The 7500-nt window shown below is 43.4% G+C and overlaps 1 long non-coding RNA gene across 1 annotated transcript in view; it reads left to right on the forward strand.

Annotated features, from left to right (window-relative positions):
- Positions 1-1153: 1153 nt before the first annotated feature.
- The window catches only part of LOC135092781 (uncharacterized), a 9826-nt gene continuing 3479 nt past the window's right edge, over positions 1154-7500 (forward strand). The window contains exon 1 of the long non-coding RNA XR_010263056.1: positions 1154-1282. This is a non-coding gene — a long non-coding RNA (uncharacterized LOC135092781). The remainder of the gene's footprint in view (positions 1283-7500) is intronic.

Genomic DNA, 7500 nt, shown 5'->3' on the forward strand with positions numbered 1-7500 from the left:
TTCGTTATTCATCTAAGCAAGTCTATTTTTATTCAAAATACTTCTATAATTTGTGTAGTAAGCACTTAAACTATTTCTTACCTTCTCTGAGCTAGTTACCTTTCTAGATTTAACGAATTTGTCCTTCGTTTTTTGAATAGTGTATAACCATCTACCTTAACCTCTGGATTAGATACTTTTCCTGACATACCTTACTAAATTTCTGTTAAAGCAATGATATCAAAGTTCTCTACATTCGTTATTCATCTAAGCAAGTCTATTTTTATTCAAAATACTTCTATAATTTGTGTAGTAAGTACTTAAACTATTTCTTACCTTCTCTGAGCTAGTTACCTTTCTAGATTTAACGAATTTGTCCTTCGTTTTGACCTGACAATCCTTTCTTCCCTCCTCACTAAAGAAAAAAGCGCTGGAGTGCAGTTACCTCCCGGTATATATATATATATATATATATATATATATATATATATATATATATATATATATATATATATATATATATATATATATATATATATATATATATATATATATATATATATATATATATATATATATATATATATCAGAGTCTCTCTCTCTCTCTCTCTCTCTCTCTCTCTCTCTCTCTCTCTCTCTCTCTCTCTCTCTCTCTCTCTCTCTCTCTCTCTCTCTCTCTCTCTCTCTCTCTCTCTCTCTCTCTCTCTCTCTCTCTCTCTCTATATATATATATATATATATATATATATATATATATATATATATATATATATGTTACCGCCGAGCAAGTGCAAGACCGCCGAGTGGATGAAAGTTTGTTGTTGTTGAGCAAGCGTATGCTAAATAATATGATCTGTGTTATGAGAGTTGAAGTGAACTAGTATATGAAGCATGGGTAACACTAAGGAAACTAAGTTATTAGAGTAGAGATTATGGAAACTGAATTCATTATAGTAGTTAATCACAGTAGTGAAGATGTGTGAGAGGAACTAGCTGTGGAGAGCTTAGCTGCAGAGAGGTAGTGAGAGTTATGTTTACGTGATAAAGTTGATGACATGGCGCGAAGGATAGATAAGACACCGAGGGATCTCTGTAGAGGAATGAGTCACCCAGGTACTATTGCTGACCTAAGGGTAAGACGGGCAGGCGTGAGGTGCCGAGGGCCAGCACGGACGAAGCCCGGAGGGACAGATTCCTTTGTACCGCCACCCAGTTAGGGTGTGACTACTCCAGGAAAGATCGGACCTATACAATACAGACGCAGGTGTTGCTTGGTGACAGACCTCCTTAAGACCCCAAACACGTGAGTTCCACATCTGTATTACGAGGGGTTGATTGCCCTAATTAGCATAATTCATAATTAGTGATACGTTATGTTGATACAGTATATAATAGCAGTGCTACGAACGTCTTATGCTTATTATGTATGTCTTCAGGTTTAACAGAACGCAATAAACGATTCGCGTCACCGTGTGGGGTTTAAAATCCTTTAGCTGCCTCCGGGCAGCTACAATATATATATTGAAAACAATATATATATTGTATATATACAATATATATATTGCAAACCTTTATGTTCACTATTATATATATATATATATATATATATATATATATATATATATATATATATATATATATATATATATATATATATATATATATATATATATATATATATATATATATATATATATATATATATATATATATATATATATATATATATATATATATATATATATATATATATATATATATATATATATATATATATATATATAATAATAATAATAACACATTCTTATTGCTGATGAAAGGAGGTGAGGTAACTATTTCTGTGTACGTATTGAAAACCTTTATGTTCACTGATTTTATGAGGTTTATCCAATATATCGATATATTGGAAATATTGGAGAAACCAATAGGAATCTATGACATAGAATCAGTTAACATAAAGCTACTTCAATACGTACACAGAAACAGCTCACGTGTTGGTGCTGGGAGTTGTGGTGTTGGTATGGAGCAGGAAGCATCTGGCATCTTGCATACTGAGACAAGAGCTGCTATTATTCAAGTGTGGCGCCGCGGATAATTCGCCAGCGGCGTGGGAAACCCCAAGCACTAGATCCTCATTGGGATTCCCGATAAAAGCAGGACAGCTAAGAGCCAGTGTGCACTTTACAGACACTGTACCACTTGGTCTTTCCAACAATGGTGATTGAAGGGAGCATTTCGTGTGTTATAATGAGAGAAAGAGAGAGAGAGAGAGAGAGAGAGAGAGAGAGAGAGAGAGAGAGAGAGAGAGAGAGAGCATATTTACCAGCCTTACAAGATCAATGGTCACAGCACCCTACGCATCATTAAGGGAATTTGAAATGTATTAAAATAAACTGTAAAATATTTCTTTGATAAATTTAACTTAACAAATATTGTAATAGAGGGGAGAGAGAGAGAGAGAGAGAGAGAGAGAGAGAGAGAGAGAGAGAGAGAGAGAGAGAGAGAGAGTAGCTCAAATGGCAGGGAGGAGAGAACGTCCCTCAACATGACAAAGTTAAACACAACCTCACAGCTTCCTTCGTGTAACAGGAAAGCTATCGCTGGAACTAATCCTTGCATCTGGGACCGCATTCATAAAAATTCTTAGAATTTTAGAGTTCTTCTTAACGTTGTGTTTATCTCAGTTTTGGCTAAGTATAAAAGTCAAGCAAAGAACCAGTGCTGTATGAAACAGCGACAGTGCAAAACAGTAAAATCTTACACTTCTTAGTTTCGTGTTATTAATGAAATGTTTTACAGTTTTAAGGGTATATACATAATAATTTATCTTCGCTTTTGCAAGGACATGAGTGCATTATAAGTAAGTTAAATCCCGCTCAAGGCGCAAGGCGCAAGGTCTTATTTTGTAAACTGTGAGACCTGCGAGGCCGCGACGCTCCTCCTCAGCAATTCCAGTCCCTTCCTGTCCGTTTTCTTTACCATGAAGGAGATAAGACCAAAAGAGGAAACCCAGCAGTACCAATGACGCGAGATTTTCCTTCCTCGTACAGTTAGTATACGAGGAAAGAAAAGATGTAGCCTGGAGGAGCGATTCAGACTTACACTCGCCCGGCGGCACAAAAAAAGTATGGCCCGGGCCGTGCTTACCTCATGGTTTGGAATCTTTGGCATGAAATTATGCATAACTTTTGTGCCAAGCACAATCACTTTCTTTCTGAATACAATTCCTGGGACCCTCAACTACCACCTTTCAACACTCTAGCACCACAGACTTGTCACAACAAAACAAGCGCAAGTGAGACTTATGCATACGAGATGGTCACTATAAGTGAGTGTATGCAGCACTTTCGTACGTGAGCGTTTACTAAGCGTCTCCATTATTCTCTATGCAGTGTTGGTGGGGCGCAGCGACTATGAGAGCAAGACCAGTATTCCGAAATGCTTTGCTCTCTCACTACGATTATTTTCAAAGTTTGCAGAAATGACTATATATATATATATATATATATATATATATATATATATATATATATATATATATATATATATATATATATATATATATACATATATAAACCGTAACAACCAGAATGTTTTGAAAGCAGTCTAGGTACGGAAACAAGTATCGCAAAATGTAGTTCCAAGAGACGAGAGCCAGAAAGACTGGGGAGCCGTAGCGGGAGCAATTTGAGGCGTCAGTCAGTAATGGCTACAAGACTGTGTGATACTTATTTGTCTGCCATCTGCTATAGCTTACCCCTTATGCTTCTCCAAGGGCAATTAAATGACAAAAAATATGTCTGTTAAAGGTGCTAGTCCCTAAAAAAAGATGGTTCAGGCTAGAAAGGCTATTTCGTCTAGGTTTAATGCAATTATGATTCAAGATGTCAAATAAATTTAAGTTTTACAATTTGAGATTAAGTCAACAAACTGGTGCAAACTGGCATGTTGTATGTCGCGACTGAAATCAGTTTCCTTCTTCAAGGTTTTCTCGTTCTTGTGTGGTGACCTGCTTGCTATTTTCTTCTTCCTCTTCTTCTTCTTGTACTACTTCCTCATCCATCTTCTTTATTTCTCCTTCCTTATTTGTCTTGTTCTTTTCTTCTTTTTTTTTTCTTGTTCCGTCTTTATGTAATGTATAACTTAATGTAGGGTGGGTCACCACATTTATAGAATCTTCAAATTACCTTATTTCCGTGATGAGGTCAGCCTCTTTTATGTTGTTGCCAATAACTTCTCTCGAATGCATCCCTTCCTTCCAGCCCAGCTTTCTCATGTCTCTCGATTCGATCTCTTCACCAAATCGTTTGTCTTCAACTTCTTCTCTCCTTCACAGTGCCTATGAGTGAATATCACAAAGTATTGTCTTGAACATCGAAGTGTGTTGGATACTGTCTTAGTGTTCATACAAAACTACACAAGCGAAGCAAGGGGCGCTTTACTGATCTATTTCACCTCGTTCTTCTCGAGACTCTTCTTCATGTGCTCCATGTATCTTGAAATCTATATTTATTTTGTTGTTGTTGTTGTTGTTGTTGTTGTTGTCGTTATAATTATAATAATAATAATAATTATTGTTATCATTATTATTATTATTATTATTATTATAATTATTATTATTATTATTATTATTATTATTATTATTATTATTACGGCGGGCCGGGGCAGGAGGTAGCGGGGACGGGCCGGAACAGGAGGAGGTGCACCAGCGGGCGGCGTCGGGGAGGGACGGGAGGTGGTGCACGAGCGGGCGGCGGCGGGCCGGGATAGGAGGTGGTGCACGAGCGGGAAGCAGCGGGTGGTGGTGTCCAAGCGGGCGGCGTCGGGCGGGGCGGGAGGTGGTGCCCGAGCGGGCAGCGGCGGGCCGTGGCAGGAGGATGGTGCCCGAGCGGGCGGCGTCGGAAAGGGCGGGTCTGGCGGTCTGCGGGGACGGGTGGCGAGGTGGCGCACCAGCGGGCGTCGGCGGGCGTGAGGTGGTGCACCAGTGGGCGGGAGGTGGTGCCAGAGCGGGCGGCATCGTGCGGGGCGGGAGGTGGTGCACGAGAGGGCGGCGTCGGCCGTGAGGTGGTGCACCAACGGGCGGCGACGGGGCAGGTGGTGCCCGAGCGGGCGGAGTCCGGCGGGACGGTGCACATCACACCACAGTTGCGAGGGGAGTCCGGGATGCGACACCGAAGCCTCTGTAGAGCATTGGGGCCTTCCCGCAGGGCCCGTAGCTCCTGGTCGCCTTCTTGCGCCGCCGCTAGTGCTGCGTAGTCCACAGGATGGGGGCGTGTGCCCGTTGCCACGCTGCGTGGTAGGGCGCCGTCACCAGAGCGCTTATCACCACACCATCCCAAACCGCTTCGAGGTTAGGAAAACGTGTGGCCACGTCAGGCGTGAAGGCGGGAACGTCCCGCATGTCGCATGTGGCCGCAATCGCGTGTCACGGCGTCACTTCAGAAGTCACCAACTGTAGTGTTCTCTACGCCAAGGACACGGAGGCAAACACAGACCACAGTCTTGGGTTTATTGTTGGTGTACAGCAATACCCAGGCGAGCGGCCGCGGGTGTGCGAGACTAGAGTCGAGGCGAGACAGATTGCTGCCTCGTGTGTTCCCCAGCTCCCAGGTGCTTGACCTGACCTGACTATGAGTCTGGCCGGTCCCACACCTGGGAAGCTTAGCATGTTGGGAATCCACGAGGATTAGCGTGGATTGGCTAGCCGGCTGTCCAGTCACTACAAGTGCCTTGATTACGACATACTCAGTGTAACATATATGTCCTTTTTTATGTAAGAGTGTATAGTAGCACAATTTGTAATCTTATTTTGTAAGATTGTGACTGTTAAGCTACCAGTGTTTGTAGTAACGTAAACCTATAATCCTATTCCACAAGGCTGAGACAGTTAAGTTACCAATATATATTTGTCTTCATGAAAATTTGCTCGTGTTCCCAGGTTTTGACCGATTCAATCAATACATCAAGTTAGTGTGAAACGAGTCTCATTATCCTGCACTGATCGCCCCAAAAGAGAGGTGATATCAGTCAAAACGTGGAGGATTAGACGCCGTGGACGGACTCCTTTACGAGAACGAGAACAGTAGCGGGGCTGTGGGTGAGCAGGAAGCGGTGCCCGCTGGTGCTGAGTGGTAGCTGTAACGGAGGCTGATGCCACATCTCGCCTGCGGGAACTGGTGAAACAGCCGACCAGAGGAGAGGCACCCTGCGCCTGCCCTGACGGCCACAAATTGAGATGGTTGCCAGGACTCGCAAGTATAACTTAGTCATAAGAGCGGGTCGGGACGTGTGCCCACGTCCCACGTATGTACACACGTACTGACATTATACCCTCTACTTTCCTCACTACTGGAAAATCACTGTTATATAGTTGCAAGGTAAGGTTTAATATGCATACATAAAGACAAGGGAAATGTATGTAGATAGCCGAACGTGAATGCTTCTGTGAGCTTACAGTCTTCTTTGATTCAGGGTTCAATGTTCCCTTTGCCTATTATATGTGGAGTTACAAGGCTAAGTTTAATGTTTGTTTTCTAGTTTGTGCCCTTCCAGAGGTCACCGTGTGGAGTGCCCGTGTCCTCGCGCAAGCGAGACACTGTGTGGCTGCTGTGTCCTCGCGCAGGCGAGACACTGTGTGGTGGCTGTGTTCTCGCGCTGGCGAGACACCGTGGTGACTGTTCTCACGCTGGCGAGACACTGTATGGTGGCTGTGTCCTCGCGCTGGCGAGACACTGTGTGATGGCTGTGTCCTCACAGGTGCACAGGTGAGGCGCGGTGATGGCTGTGTCCTCACGCTGGCGAGACACTGTGTAGTGGCTGTGTCCTCGCACTGGCGAGACACCGTGTAGTTGTCGTGTCTTCACACTGACGGGACACCATCGTGGAGTACATACATCAGTGCTGAGGCGAAATACGTAAGTTTGTCCAACGTAACTAGGCAACATGGATCGACAAGAAGAAGCGGAGACACTTCGGAGGAAGGATGATGTTGATGACAAGGGCTCACTCAAGAGCGGTGAGGAGGGTAACACTACCACACTCTCTTCAGCATCACCAGGTTAGGAGCACAAGGTGGATTCTCTTTTTGACGCAGTTCAAAGGACACAGCAATCAGTATCAACTCTCCTGACCAAGGACAAGGCGGAACAAAGGGAATCCGGCAAAGGGACCGATAAGGTGGCCCGAAGAACATCACCTCAGGAACTCGTAGAGGCTGAGTCTGAACCGGATCAGGTAAACCAGGGGGAGGATAAAGAATCCTCTGTACCTGTGCTTGGTGTCTCGTCGGGAATGCTTCACCAGGGGGAGCACAAAGGGCTCGACAAGAAAACGGAGACTGATGAAGAGTCACAGCATGATGGATTTGCCAAGCCCCTTAGAGGCTTACATCTTTCAAAGAGAGTGACACCCACATTTAGGGAAGGAACAACACATAAGTGAGACTTACAGACGAAGTTGGAAAAACGCCCAATTCCTTTCTGACCAATTCTGGAAAAGGTAGACTAAGGAATACCTGCCACA

The sequence above is a fragment of the Scylla paramamosain genome, chromosome 41, assembly GCF_035594125.1.
Source record: "Scylla paramamosain isolate STU-SP2022 chromosome 41, ASM3559412v1, whole genome shotgun sequence".
In the NCBI taxonomy this organism is placed as follows: Eukaryota; Metazoa; Arthropoda; class Malacostraca; order Decapoda; family Portunidae; genus Scylla; species Scylla paramamosain.